We start from the raw sequence: 15331 nt of genomic DNA on the forward strand, positions 1-15331 counted from the left end.
TTTCCACTTGGAAGCCTCTGGGCCTGCCATTGCTTCCTTATAAGTGACTGGTTCATCTAAGTTTACCAGTGTTCTGTCACTTATGAATGTGTCACCATCTGAAGTAATATGAAAACCATACAACTCAGGTGGCACACTCACCCTAGTGGATCTTCTAAGAGGTAATGAGTTATCAATTGGTTCAACAGGAACTGTTTCCTCTGGTTGAGTGCTAGTGTCATCTAAGGTTCCTTCATTGGTTGACTCTTGAATTTCTTCAAGGTCAATAGTGCTCCCACTGTCCTCTTTGAATATGAGCTCTCTTTCAAGAAAGACTCCTCTTCGTGCTACAAAGACCACGTTCTCACTAGGCCTGTAGAACAAATATCCAAAAGACTGCTTTGGGTAACCAATGAAAACACATTTCTCACTTCTAGCTGCTAGCTTGTCGTGAGTCTCTCGTCTTACGAAAGCTTCACAACCCCAGACTTTAATATGTGCTAACGAGGGAACTTTCCCTGTCCATATTTCGTGAGGTGTTTTGGAAACCTTCTTTGTAGGGACAAGATTGAGGATGTGGGCGGCTGTCTCTAAGGCATACCCCCAGAAGTGAATAGGAAGCGAAGCCCGACTCATCATAGAACGAACCATGTCTAACAAGGTTCGATTACGCCTCTCAGCTACACCATTTAACTGTGGTGTCCTAGGAGGAGTCAATTGTGAGACTATCCCACATTCTTTCAGATAGTCGTTAAACTCGATACTAAGATACTCCCCGCCTCTATCGGATCTAAGTATTTTTATCTTTCTGCCCAATTGATTTTCGACTTCATGCTTAAACTCTTTGAACTTTTCAAAAGTTTCTGACTTATGCTTGATCAAGTAGATATATCCATATCTGCTATAATCGTCAGTGAAAGTCACATAGAATCGATTAGCATCTCTTGTAGTTGATCTGAAGGGCCCACACACATCTGTGTGTATGAGATCCAACAGACCTTCACCTCTTTCACAAGACCCAGTGAATGGTGATTTTGTCATCTTTCCCAAAAGACAAGATTCACACATGTCATCTGACTTTAGGTCAAATGATTCCAACACTCCATCCTTTTGGAGTTGGGCTATGCGTTTCTTGTTAATGTGTCCAAGACGACAATGCCACAAGCATGCCTTGTCTACACTATTAGACAAGTCAATATTAAGTACACTATTTCCTAGGCTATCAACACAAGTCACTGTTTCATACACACCATTACAAGGCAAAGCTTCAAACATAAAAACACCATTCTTATAAACAGAAATTGAACCATTCAAATCATTAAAAGAATATGTAAAACCTTGTCTGAACAATGCATGAAATGAAATAATGTTTCTCGTCATCTCAGACGAATAGCAACAATTTATTAAATCTAATCTAACATCATTACTAAGCAGAAGCTGATAAACTCCGATCTTGGTTACTGGTGAAGACTTTCTGTTTCCCATGATCAGGTTTATCCTTCCTCGCTCTATCTCCTCACTTTCCTTTAGACCCTGCAAATCAGAACAGATATGAAAACCACATCCTGTATCAAGGACCCATGAACGAGAAGATAATGAGTTATTAGCAGAAATAGTGTAAATACCTGCCGAAGATGGCTTCACTTTGCCATCCTTGATATCTTGCAGATACTGTGGGCAAGATCTCTTCCAATGCCCCTTTTGGTTGCAGTAAAAGCAAACTGCCTCTTTTGGATCAGAAACATGGGGAGTGGAACCATTGGGCTTAGCCTTTGGGCCATTACTAGATGACCCAGCTTGAGCCTTGCTCTTCCAGTTTTGCTTGGGAGGACCTTTCCTCTTTTTCCCCTTTCCCTGTCCAATAGCCAAAACAGGGGCACTAGCAGGTGTGGAGGGTATACTTTTACCTTTCATCCCTGCCTCAGCTGTCTGCAACAAGTTGTGCAATTGGGCCAAGGTCTGCTCAGTATTGTTCAAATGGTAAGTTAGAATAAACTGACCATAACATTCAGGAAGTGAGTTCAAGACCATGTCAATGGCCAATTCCTCATCAAAGTGAATATTGAGCTTGACCAAACGCTCTATGTAGCGCTGCATTCTTTGCACATGTGACACAACTGACTCCCCATCTTTCATCTTGCAAGCCATGAGTGACTTGACTACTTCGAACTTTTCTTGACGAGCTCGCTTATGGTACTTTTCCATAAGGTCCTTGTTCATCTCGAAAGGCCAGTAGTCCTCATAGTACCTCTGCAGTTCTGGGGACATAGTTGCCACCATGATGCATGCCACTTTGGTAGCATCATCGTAATGTTTCTTGTAGGCAGCAAGATCTTCAGGAGTAGCTTCATTCTCATCAAGCTCTTTGAGCTCCTTTTCAAGAACATATTCTTTGTTCTCGAAGCGAAGAGCCATCTTGATGTTGCGCATCCAATCGTTATAGTTTGAGCCATCCATAACGACTTTGGAGCATATATTGAGCAAAGAGAAGTTTTGGTTGGAGGAGGACGAAGCAGAAGTGTTTCCAGGAGTAGACATCTGAAAAGAAAGAAAGTTTTAGTTAGATTTCAAGATACCTTAATAGAATAACCCAAAGATATAATATCAAGGTTAGGATCCAACTATGAAGATTCACAACTCAGAAATGGGATGCCGAGATCCAAGTGCAAATTTCATAAAGGTAGGCGAATGACGATTCACCAATTCCACCATTAGACGAAACAAACGAAGTGAAATTCCTAATTCTTTTGAGATACATTGAAACTATTCAATGGCATGTTTTAATCTCAGATTATGCTCTTCTATTTGTGACTGGGATGCCGAGGATCACAAACAAGATGTGAATAACCATGCAAATGTGCTTGGTAACCTCATTGTCTTTATCATTCACTATTGATGTGCTGGTAAACCACACACGCTCCATCAAAATGACAATTATGAGATACCCATTACTACTCTTTATTAGTGCCTTTTAGTGTGCTGGTTAACCACACACGCTCCACTAACGACCAATAAAGTATAATGTGCAATTTCATGGATTAGCATACTTTTCACATTTTTCCTAAAGTAACTAGAGTTGGGATTTTTGAAAATAATGTTCTAGTACTTTTAATATCATTATACTTTTAATGAGAAGTAGTTGTCCTATCAAATCCGTTCTGCTAACGACCCTCCACTAATCAAGGAAGCGGTGGGTGAGAGTGGACACCCATTCAACTACCATTTTATAGGCAGTTTCCTTATACCCCCCTTATAGATTAGCTTCGTGAATGAGGCATACTAGCGATTTGACTGACCATATTCTTATACATATAATATTAAACCTTTAATTATAATATATATATAAGGTGTGTTTTAAAACTTTTTAAAACTTCAAGGGTTTATATAAATTTCGAAATTTAAGCTGTTAAATTCAAATTTAAATAAACCAATTCACTAGATTTAATATTTATCTATTAATTAACTATTAATCAAATTATTAAATCTTGTAAGGATTATCTAATTAAATTAATCAATTAATTTAATCCTAATCCTTATCCCTCTAATTTCGAAAAATAGGGTAAGGATAATTATCCAATTAATCTAATTAAGTAACAATTATCCAAAAAACAAGAAACCCTAGTTATCCTCTAGCATATTTCGAAATTTACAAGGGAGGAGGCTAGGGTTTTCAAAACCCTAACCCTAATTTCGATTAGGGTTCTTTGGAGGCTAGGGTTTTCGAAAAAACCCTAGAAATCGAAAATTTGGCCTTTAGGGTTTAATAGCTATAAACCCTAATTTGCAATTCAACAATTGTAGCAATTCAATTTAAAACAACAATGGCTCTGATACCACTGAAGGGTTTTAGGTAAAACAAATAAACTAGAAAAACAATTCCTAAGTTCACATGCAACCTACTTTGGATCTATGTTTTAACTATTGAACATACAACTTTGAATTGCAATACAAGAACCCTAGAGGAGAGAGGCTAATTTCGAAATTAACAAACTAGGGTTTAGGGTTTACATACCTTTCAATTGTTATAGCAAACAATTGATAATCCTCTTGATCTTGATCTTGATCTTCTTGGAAGCTTAGCACCACAAATGTAATGCCTCTAATGGAATCACACCCAATGACTAGCAAGAAGGAAAGTAGAAGAAGAGAGAGGAGAGGGAGTATGCAATTTCGGCCAAGGTATTCTTCCAAAGAATCAGTGCACAAAATGTGAACCAGGAGGCTCCTTATATAGCTGAGGGATCTAGGGTTTAAGGGAAACCCTAGTTATCCTTTGCTTAGGGCCTAAGCAAACCCAAGGGCCTTATCCAAGCCCCTATGGACGAAATTATTAGGGTTTCCCCTAAAGATTTCGTCCACCCTCTTCCAAGGGGGTTCTAGAGCCTTCCATTCAACTATTAGATAATTGCAAACTAGTCCCTGCACCTCATAATTAATTCTTTTAACCCCAAAATCAATTCTGATTAATTTCTGGCTAACAATTAATTAAACATAATGATTTCTAATTAATATATTAATCCATTAACATATTAATAAATCATTTATATATATATATATTAATTTATTAATCTTATAAATTAATATCTCTCCTTTCATAATTTCCTTGTCCAGTTGCTAGGTTGAGGGCAACCCAAAAGGACTGTGCTGCTTTCAATTCAAGTACATACCAATTATAGTTATGGGCTTAGACACCTAATCCAACAGTCTCCCACTTGGATAAGTCTGTAACTATAATTGCTAGTATGCCTTCTAAATTTGACCAACAAATTGTAGCTTCCAAAAGCTGCTGCCGAACTCTGACCCAGTCAGTTACGTGTCCTAAGATAAGTGATCATATAACCCTTCGTTCTGCTTGATATCCCCAGACAAAAGACATGGAATGTAATCAATCTGTTTGTCCAGAATCTATGTTTCCCGATTCCTGATTTGTGATGATGTAGGACTTCTAATCGAACACATCAATTTAGTCCTGGCTGGGCCCAGCACATAAGTCAACACCAAATCATCGAGGGGCCCACAGATATCGCTTTTCCTGTTAGGGCAAAAGGAACGAATAAACGTTGACTCATATGCTTGTATCTTTTACTCATCAAATTATGCATGACAATACGTTTTATAACACCAAGTTACTGATGCGTTTTCGTATCACCAATGCACAACCGACTTGTAAATTACAACTCATATATCTTCGTTTCAAGATTATAAGATATTATCGTCTCAGTATTACTCGTGATGAATTCCATGAAGTAATACTCTGAGCGTGGGTTTATCCAATACTCAAATCTCAATTTCTGAGTACTCATGAACATTGCAGCAATTCTATTGCCATGTCTATCCTTAGACAATCTGCAATCCAATTCATGACAGTCTTAATTCACTACTTACTTCCAAGAGTACGAGCGACTGTGGAGTTTGAATAATCTCATTATTCAGGAAGTAAAACATGCAAAATATGAAACACAGTAATAAACAATTGACAAAAGGTAGTAGCCAAACTTATAAATAATACTTTATTATTTAATCACCAAAAGTCAATTACATTTACTTTGTTACAAGTTTCAAAAACTAATCTAACTACTAAAACTAATATCATCTTTCAGTCCTATGCTCCGAGCATGCTGAATATGCTTAGCCCTACTCAGACCCTTTGTGAGGGGATATGCTGGGTTATCTTCAGATGACACCCTCTTTACTATAAGATGGCCTTCTTCAACTCTATGTCTAATGAAATGGTACTTTCTGTCGATATGTCTGGTCTTACCATGATCTCTCGGTTCCTTTGTCAAGGCAACCGCTCCTTCATTATCGCAGAAGAGTTCCATAGGCTCCTGGATGGTTGGAACAACTCCGAGATCCCCGATGAAGTTCCTCAACCAAGCTGCTTCTTTCGACGCTTCACTTGCTGCAATGTACTCTGATTCACAAGTAGAATCAGCCACCGTATTTTGCTTGGAACTCTTCCAAGTAACTGCTCCTCCATTTAGTAAAAATACCCAGCCCGACTGAGAACGGAAGTTATCTCTATCCGTCTGAAAGCTGGCATCACTGTAACCATCTACTCTCAAAGTATCACTGCCACCAAGCACAAGAACCCAGTCCTTTGTCCTTCGCAAATACTTGAGTATATTCTTAACTGCTATCCAATGAGCTCTACCTGGGTTTCCCTGATAGCGACTGACCATGCTCAAAGCAAATGCCACATCAGGACGAGTACATGTCATAGCGTACATGATCGATCCGACAGCGGAAGCATAAGGTACACGACTCATGTCATCTATTTCAACATCTGTACTCGGGCATTGAGTCTTACTCAATTTGGTATTGCTCTGGATAGGTAGCTCTCCCTTCTTGGAATTTTCCATACTAAACCTCTTTAGTACCTTATCCAAGTATGTGCTCTGACTAAGTCCAATTAGTCTCTTCTTTCTATCTCTCAATATTCTAATCCCAAGAATATAGGCAGCTTCTCCAAGGTCTTTCATTGCAAAACACTTTCCAAGCCAAGATTTAACCTCTTTCAAGGTTGGAACGTCGTTACCAATGAGTAATATGTCATCGACATACAACACCAGAAAAGTTACTATACTCCCACTAGCCTTGATATACACACAGAACTCATCTTCACTTCTAGAGAAACCAAACTCTTTGACTTTCTCATGGAAGCAAAGATTCCAACTGCGAGATGCTTGTTTCAATCCATAAATGGATTTCTCAAGCTTGCACACTCTATTGGGGAACTTTGCATCAACAAAACCCTCTGGCTGACTCATGTAAACATCTTCAGCCAACTTCCCATTAAGGAAAGCAGTTTTGACATCCATCTGCCAGATTTCATAATCATGAAAGGCAGCTATGGCGAGCAATATCCTAATAGATTTAATCTTAGCCACTGGCGAAAAAGTCTCATCATAGTCAACCCCTGGGGTTTGAGTAAAACCTTTTGCAACCAGTCGAGCCTTGAATGTATGCACATTCCCATCCATGTCTGTCTTCTTCTTGAAGATCCATTTGCACCCAACTGTCTTGCGACCTGGTGCACTATCAACCAAATTCCAAACTTGGTTGTCATACATGGACTTAATCTCGCTGTTCATTGCCTCTTTCCACTTGGAAGCCTCTGGGCCTGCCATTGCTTCCTTATAAGTGACTGGTTCATCTAAGTTTACCAGTGTTCTGTCACTTATGAATGTGTCACCATCTGAAGTAATATGAAAACCATACAACTCAGGTGGCACACTCACCCTAGTGGATCTTCTAAGAGGTAATGAGTTATCAATTGGTTCAACAGGAACTGTTTCCTCTGGTTGAGTGCTAGTGTCATCTAAGGTTCCTTCATTGGCTGACTCTTGAATTTCTTCAAGGTCAATAGTGCTCCCACTGTCCTCTTTGAATATGAGCTCTCTTTCAAGAAAGACTCCTCTTCGTGCTACAAAGACCACGTTCTCACTAGGCCTGTAGAACAAATATCCAAAAGACTGCTTTGGGTAACCAATGAAAACACATTTCTCACTTCTAGCTGCTAGCTTGTCGTGAGTCTCTCGTCTTACGAAAGCTTCACAACCCCAGACTTTAATATGTGCTAACGAGGGAACTTTCCCTGTCCATATTTCGTGAGGTGTTTTGGAAACCTTCTTTGTAGGGACAAGATTGAGGATGTGGGCGGCTGTCTCTAAGGCATACCCCCAGAAGTGAATAGGAAGCGAAGCCCGACTCATCATAGAACGAACCATGTCTAACAAGGTTCGATTACGCCTCTCAGCTACACCATTTAACTGTGGTGTCCTAGGAGGAGTCAATTGTGAGACTATCCCACATTCTTTCAGATAGTCGTTAAACTCGATACTAAGATACTCCCCGCCTCTATCGGATCTAAGTATTTTTATCTTTCTGCCCAATTGATTTTCGACTTCATGCTTAAACTCTTTGAACTTTTCAAAAGTTTCTGACTTATGCTTGATCAAGTAGATATATCCATATCTGCTATAATCGTCAGTGAAAGTCACATAGAATCGATTAGCATCTCTTGTAGTTGATCTGAAGGGCCCACACACATCTGTGTGTATGAGATCCAACAGACCTTCACCTCTTTCACAAGACCCAGTGAATGGTGATTTTGTCATCTTTCCCAAAAGAAAAGATTCACACATGTCATCTGACTTTAGGTCAAATGATTCCAACACTCCATCCTTTTGGAGTTGGGCTATGCGTTTCTTGTTAATGTGTCCAAGACGACAATGCCACAAGCATGCCTTGTCTACACTATTAGACAAGTCAATATTAAGTACACTATTTCCTAGGCTATCAACACAAGTCACTGTTTCATACACACCATTACAAGGCAAAGCTTCAAACATAAAAACACCATTCTTATAAACAGAAATTGAACCATTCAAATCATTAAAAGAATATGTAAAACCTTGTCTGAACAATGCATGAAATGAAATAATGTTTCTCGTCATCTCAGACGAATAGCAACAATTTATTAAATCTAATCTAACATCATTACTAAGCAGAAGCTGATAAACTCCGATCTTGGTTACTGGTGAAGACTTTCTGTTTCCCATGATCAGGTTTATCCTTCCTCGCTCTATCTCCTCACTTTCCTTTAGACCCTGCAAATCAGAACAGATATGAAAACCACATCCTGTATCAAGGACCCATGAACGAGAAGATAATGAGTTATTAGCAGAAATAGTGTAAATACCTGCCGAAGATGGCTTCACTTTGCCATCCTTGATATCTTGCAGATACTGTGGGCAAGATCTCTTCCAATGCCCCTTTTGGTTGCAGTAAAAGCAAACTGCCTCTTTTGGATCAGAAACATGGGGAGTGGAACCATTGGGCTTAGCCTTTGGGCCATTACTAGATGACCCAGCTTGAGCCTTGCTCTTCCAGTTTTGCTTGGGAGGACCTTTCCTCTTTTTCCCCTTTCCCTGTCCAATAGCCAAAACAGGGGCACTAGCAGGTGTGGAGGGTATACTTTTACCTTTCATCCCTGCCTCAGCTGTCTGCAACAAGTTGTGCAATTGGGCCAAGGTCTGCTCAGTATTGTTCAAATGGTAAGTTAGAATAAACTGACCATAACATTCAGGAAGTGAGTTCAAGACCATGTCAATGGCCAATTCCTCATCAAAGTGAATATTGAGCTTGACCAAACGCTCTATGTAGCGCTGCATTCTTTGCACATGTGACACAACTGACTCCCCATCTTTCATCTTGCAAGCCATGAGTGACTTGACTACTTCGAACTTTTCTTGACGAGCTCGCTTATGGTACTTTTCCATAAGGTCCTTGTTCATCTCGAAAGGCCAGTAGTCCTCATAGTACCTCTGCAGTTCTGGGGACATAGTTGCCACCATGATGCATGCCACTTTGGTAGCATCATCGTAATGTTTCTTGTAGGCAGCAAGATCTTCAGGAGTAGCTTCATTCTCATCAAGCTCTTTGAGCTCCTTTTCAAGAACATATTCTTTGTTCTCGAAGCGAAGAGCCATCTTGATGTTGCACATCCAATCGTTATAGTTTGAGCCATCCATAACGACTTTGGAGCATATATTGAGCAAAGAGAAGTTTTGGTTGGAGGAGGACGAAGCAGAAGTGTTTCCAGGAGTAGACATCTGAAAAGAAAGAAAGTTTTAGTTAGATTTCAAGATACCTTAATAGAATAACCCAAAGATATAATATCAAGGTTAGGATCCAACTATGAAGATTCACAACTCAGAAATGGGATGCCGAGATCCAAGTGCAAATTTCATAAAGGTAGGCGAATGACGATTCACCAATTCCACCATTAGACGAAACAAACGAAGTGAAATTCCTAATTCTTTTGAGATACATTGAAACTATTCAATGGCATGTTTTAATCTCAGATTATGCTCTTCTATTTGTGACTGGGATGCCGAGGATCACAAACAAGATGTGAATAACCATGCAAATGTGCTTGGTAACCTCATTGTCTTTATCATTCACTATTGATGTGCTGGTAAACCACACACGCTCCATCAAAATGACAATTATGAGATACCCATTACTACTCTTTATTAGTGCCTTTTAGTGTGCTGGTTAACCACACACGCTCCACTAACGACCAATAAAGTATAATGTGCAATTTCATGGATTAGCATACTTTTCACATTTTTCCTAAAGTAACTAGAGTTGGGATTTTTGAAAATAATGTTCTAGTACTTTTAATATCATTATACTTTTAATGAGAAGTAGTTGTCCTATCAAATCCGTTCTGCTAACGACCCTCCACTAATCAAGGAAGCGGTGGGTGAGAGTGGACACCCATTCAACTACCATTTTATAGGCAGTTTCCTTATACCCCCCTTATAGATTAGCTTCGTGAATGAGGCATACTAGCGATTTGACTGACCATATTCTTATACATATAATATTAAACCTTTAATTATAATATATATATAAGGTGTGTTTTAAAACTTTTTAAAACTTCAAGGGTTTATATAAATTTCGAAATTTAAGCTGTTAAATTCAAATTTAAATAAACCAATTCACTAGATTTAATATTTATCTATTAATTAACTATTAATCAAATTATTAAATCTTGTAAGGATTATCTAATTAAATTAATCAATTAATTTAATCCTAATCCTTATCCCTCTAATTTCGAAAAATAGGGTAAGGATAATTATCCAATTAATCTAATTAAGTAACAATTATCCAAAAAACAAGAAACCCTAGTTATCCTCTAGCATATTTCGAAATTTACAAGGGAGGAGGCTAGGGTTTTCAAAACCCTAACCCTAATTTCGATTAGGGTTCTTTGGAGGCTAGGGTTTTCGAAAAAACCCTAGAAATCGAAAATTTGGCCTTTAGGGTTTAATAGCTATAAACCCTAATTTGCAATTCAACAATTGTAGCAATTCAATTTAAAACAACAATGGCTCTGATACCACTGAAGGGTTTTAGGTAAAACAAATAAACTAGAAAAACAATTCCTAAGTTCACATGCAACCTACTTTGGATCTATGTTTTAACTATTGAACATACAACTTTGAATTGCAATACAAGAACCCTAGAGGAGAGAGGCTAATTTCGAAATTAACAAACTAGGGTTTAGGGTTTACATACCTTTCAATTGTTATAGCAAACAATTGATAATCCTCTTGATCTTGATCTTGATCTTCTTGGAAGCTTAGCACCACAAATGTAATGCCTCTAATGGAATCACACCCAATGACTAGCAAGAAGGAAAGTAGAAGAAGAGAGAGGAGAGGGAGTATGCAATTTCGGCCAAGGTATTCTTCCAAAGAATCAGTGCACAAAATGTGAACCAGGAGGCTCCTTATATAGCTGAGGGATCTAGGGTTTAGTGACAAATCCAAACTCTTATGGATAGAACTTGTTCTTCTTAATTTCTTGCCATCAAGGGTCCCACCATTACTTCCAAGTTATTGAGCAGCTCACCCCTTCATTTCAATGTACTTTCCATTGAACAAGGTGTCTTGCCCCTATACAATCCATTGAGAACTCGTAGAACTCACATGCATAATTAACTCGATTGGAATGACACAGAAATAAAATTAGTGTCAACACGATAGGTTGTAAACCTCAAGTCGTGTGCTAGTGATGAATGATAAGGTTTATTCTTGATTTGTTCTTGAAACCTTTCAAGACCATTAAGACTCCCACTGACTCCTTGACATATAAGATTCTCTTGTCAATAAACATTTCTCGACAAACAAATATTCAAGAGTTAGTGTAGCTTTTATCAAAACACTTCACAAAATTGGTCCTAGTTGGTATTTGTCTTATCCAAGACATCACAACTTTCCACATTTGATGAATGTTATAAACCTTCTTAAGACTTGTCACTCAATGTCACAATCTTAACTCTAAGACGTGTTTTTGGAACGAAGTATGATTGACTTCTTGATTTAACCATTTCTTCAATTCTTGATTCCTCTTCTCAGACATACAATTGCACTAAGACTCACTTAGAGGATTAATTGAGATATGGTTCTTCATCATTAAGACCTATCATAAAACATAATAAAAGGTACTCTCCCTTCTTCTTAGAATAGAGAAACTTTTATCTTTCTGCTTACTTGATTCTTCTTATTCGTTCTGCTATTGATTGAAGCTCTTTAAATCAACTCAGAATTACACTTAATCTTATAAGTATAATCATATTTACTTAACCTTAGTAAATCATGACGAACATCTTTGTTACTCTTGTGGTGGATTTGATCAACACACAACTTTGTGTACTCGATCTCCTAGTCCTACACTTGACACTTTGTCAAAGAATTTGTCTAAAGTTCCAAATATGAAATTTCTCATTCATCATGTAATCAAGTTGTATGATTCCAAGTTTCTATCCAATTGAAACTTGGGCGATGAGAAACTTTCCCTATTTGGTAAATTCTTGACCTTTCCACAAATAATACAATTAAGAATCAAATCCATTATTGCTAATAATAGAAACTTACAAACATCAATTTTTTCATACACGCCATTGCAAGGATAAATAAATAATATAAAATCAAAATTTATTTTATTGTGGAAAAATTTGTCCTTACAATGCAATTTAATTGAAAAACTATGTTAATACATATTTCATAGCAATCTATTCTAACTCCAAGTAGTAGCTCAAAATTCTAATCTTCAAGCAATGCGATCGAAATCCATTTCTTCACGATTAGATTCAGCTCACTTCTTCCCTTAAGCTTCCTCTCTTTTCTTCGATCCTATAAAACATCAAAATGTAATCTTATTACATCATGTATTAAGAATCTAGAATAGGAACTTAAAAGAGTTAGTTAATGGATTTTACCTGAAGTAGAGCCATGCATCTTGACTCTCCCATCTCTTAGATTTCTCAGGTAGTTAGGGCAGCTTCGTCTCCAATGTCCCTTCTCTTGGCAATAAAATCAAATGGACTCCTTTGGCACAGCACATTGGACAATCATAGACTTAGTTCTTTCTAGACTTCCGATGTTGCCAGTGCCCATTGCAGTTTGGGAGTTTGACTCACCAGACAAATTTGCTTGACCAGCACGCCAAATCATTGCTGATTCAACAGCTATAAGCAAATAGGTGAGATCAATGAGGGTCACGTTGTGATGCATCATATAGTACTCTCTAACGAACTCACTACATGATTCAGGAAGTGACTGAAGGACCCAGTCAACAGCCAGCTCCTCACAGACAACCGATCCCAACATTCTTAACTTATCAATGTGTGACTTCATCTCTAGGACGTGTGCACACACTGATTTTTCTTCTTCATGTTTACTTGCCAAAAGGACTTGAGTGAGTTTGAACTTTTCAATCTTTTGAACTTGTGGGTTAGGGAGAATAATAGGAGGAGGTGGAGGAAGTGAAGCATGATCTCTTGTTCCCCGATCGAATCATGGAATATCATTTTCATGTGAAAAGCTTGTTCCACGGGATTTGGGAAGACCATAGTTGTCATACTTTGACATCTACAAAACGGGAGAAAAATTCAAGTTAGTTGATTGATTGAATCCTTAATATATCACCCAAATGAGATATTAAGGCTAGGACCCAACACAATACTCTACAATTTGGGAGAGGGATGCCGTAACCCAAATTGCAGAACATTTGAAGGTAAGTGAATGACGATTCACTAATTTCCACCATGAAAAACGAAAAAGAAATTTAGTTTTAAATCTATTGAAAATTCCTAGATCTTTTGAGATTCATTGAACTTTTCAATGGCATGTTTAAATCTCGATATGCCCCTCGATTTGTGACTGGGATGCCGAGGATCACAAAACAGGGTGTGAATAACCATGCAAACTTACATGGTGCCCCCAATGTTACAGTCGCCTATTCGATGTGCCGGTAAACCACACACGCTCCATCGAACTATGACAAACATTGAGTCACCCTTTGCCACCTTTGCTTAGAACCAATTAGTGTGCCGGTTAACCACACACGCTCCACTAACTTCTTAGTAAGGGTGCAAAGTGTAATTTCATGGGATTGCATCAATTTCACTTTTGCCTAAAGTAACTAGGATTGGGAATTGCAAAAGCGTTTAGTTACTTTACATAGATTCATTATACTTATTAATGAAGAGAGGATTGCCCTATCTTACCCTTTCGGCTAACGACCCTCCACCAATCAAGGGAGCGGTGGGTAAGAGTGGATACCCATTAAACGGCCATTTTATAGGCCATAACCTTATACCCCCCTTATAGACCGGCTTCGTGAATGAGGCCTACTAACGGTAAGACTAGCATTTACTTATATATATAATGTTAGACTTTTAATGCTATATATAGTATAGGGTGTGTTTTACACTTTTAAAATACTAGGTGGTTTAATTTTATAAATTACACTTTTAATTTAATTAAATATAAACCATATCATTATGGATTTATTAACTCTCTTTTAGTTATACACTTAACTAATTTAATAAAACCATAAGGGTGTAATATGAACTTTTCAAAATTAGGGTTTTAGAATTTAGACCTTTTCAAAATTAAACCTTTTAATCAAACAATTTAAATTCCAAAACTTGAGGGCAAGTTTTGAAACTTTTCAAAACAATTAGGTTTTAGTTTCACTTTAAAATTTTCGAAATTTAATACTATTTAAATTAAAATTTTAAATATTAAAACTCTTGATTTAATAATTATCTTGAATTAAACTATTAATTTAAATTATTAAATCATAAGGGATTATCTAAATCATGAAGGATAATTACCAATTAAACAATTAATTTATCCTAATCCTTTTAATCCCTCTAAAATTCGAAAATCATGGGATAGGATAATTCAAAATCTTTAATTACCATATATAAGAATTAAAGGATAATTACAAGATATGGGATAATCCAAATCCCTAAAATTTAGGATCTTATCTTGGGGAGGAGGCTAATTTCGAAAATCATGGGGTTTTTCAAACCCTAGATTTCGAAATCTTGAGGCTTAAGGAAAGGATTTGAAAACCCTTTCAAATTTTCGCAAATTAGGGTATAGAAACCCTAATCTCGAAATTTCTTGCCTCCTAGGGTTTATTGGCAATAAACCCTAATATGTCAAGGTCATACAATTGTATAATGCTAATTGAAAACAAGTTAACCAAAGGCTCTGATACCACTGATGGGTTTTATACAAACAATCCTATGTGTGCATGCAACCCTAGAGTTGGATCTATGTTATCACTATTAGATACACAACATTATGAACACATAATAAAACCCTAATGATGCTTACTATTTTCGAAATTAACCAAAAAGGTTAGATTACATACCTCTTGTTGTTATATTGTAATAACAACTTAAATCTTGAATCTTCTTGTCTTTGAAAGCAAGTACCACAAGTGTAGTACCTCTAATGGCTCACAAACACCAAGAGCA

Source organism: Lactuca virosa, chromosome 1, assembly GCF_052849685.1.
Source record: "Lactuca virosa cultivar CGN04683 chromosome 1, Lactuca_virosa_CGN04683_v6, whole genome shotgun sequence".
NCBI classification, from domain to species: Eukaryota; Viridiplantae; Streptophyta; class Magnoliopsida; order Asterales; family Asteraceae; genus Lactuca; species Lactuca virosa.